The sequence below is a fragment of the Sinocyclocheilus anshuiensis genome, unplaced genomic scaffold (genome assembly GCF_001515605.1).
Source record: "Sinocyclocheilus anshuiensis isolate Anshui unplaced genomic scaffold, SAMN03320099.WGS_v1.1 C30949751, whole genome shotgun sequence".
NCBI lineage: Eukaryota > Metazoa > Chordata > Actinopteri > Cypriniformes > Cyprinidae > Sinocyclocheilus > Sinocyclocheilus anshuiensis.
The window spans coordinates 1-251 of record NW_015580569.1 but is presented as its reverse complement, the minus strand read 5'-3'; the positions used below and the strand labels follow the sequence as shown (position 1 = coordinate 251).

At 40.6% G+C, this 251-nt stretch overlaps 1 non-coding gene across 1 annotated transcript; it reads left to right on the top strand.

Annotated features, from left to right (window-relative positions):
- Nucleotides 1–142: 142 nt before the first annotated feature.
- On the top strand, nucleotides 143–215 carry trnav-aac (transfer RNA valine (anticodon AAC)). The gene has a single exon. It is a non-coding gene; the product is annotated as a tRNA-Val (tRNA).
- Nucleotides 216–251: the final 36 nt, after the last annotated feature.

The following is a 251-nucleotide window of genomic DNA, read 5'->3' as shown; positions in this document are numbered from 1 at the left end:
GACACGTAATGTGCTGCTTGTATTTTGGCAGTTCACGGGAGAGATAAATCCAAGAATTATAAAAATAGATCCTCTGTGTGTTGTGTTCTCACTTAATGCTACAAAAGGCTTCACCTGCCTAGAGGTATTAAGGCAAAAGAGAGTTTCTGTAGTGTAGTGGTCATCACATTTGCCTAACACGCGAAAGGTCCTTGGTTTGAAACTGAGCAGAAACAGACACATTTTGAAGAAAAGTATGAACGTTTTGCGCC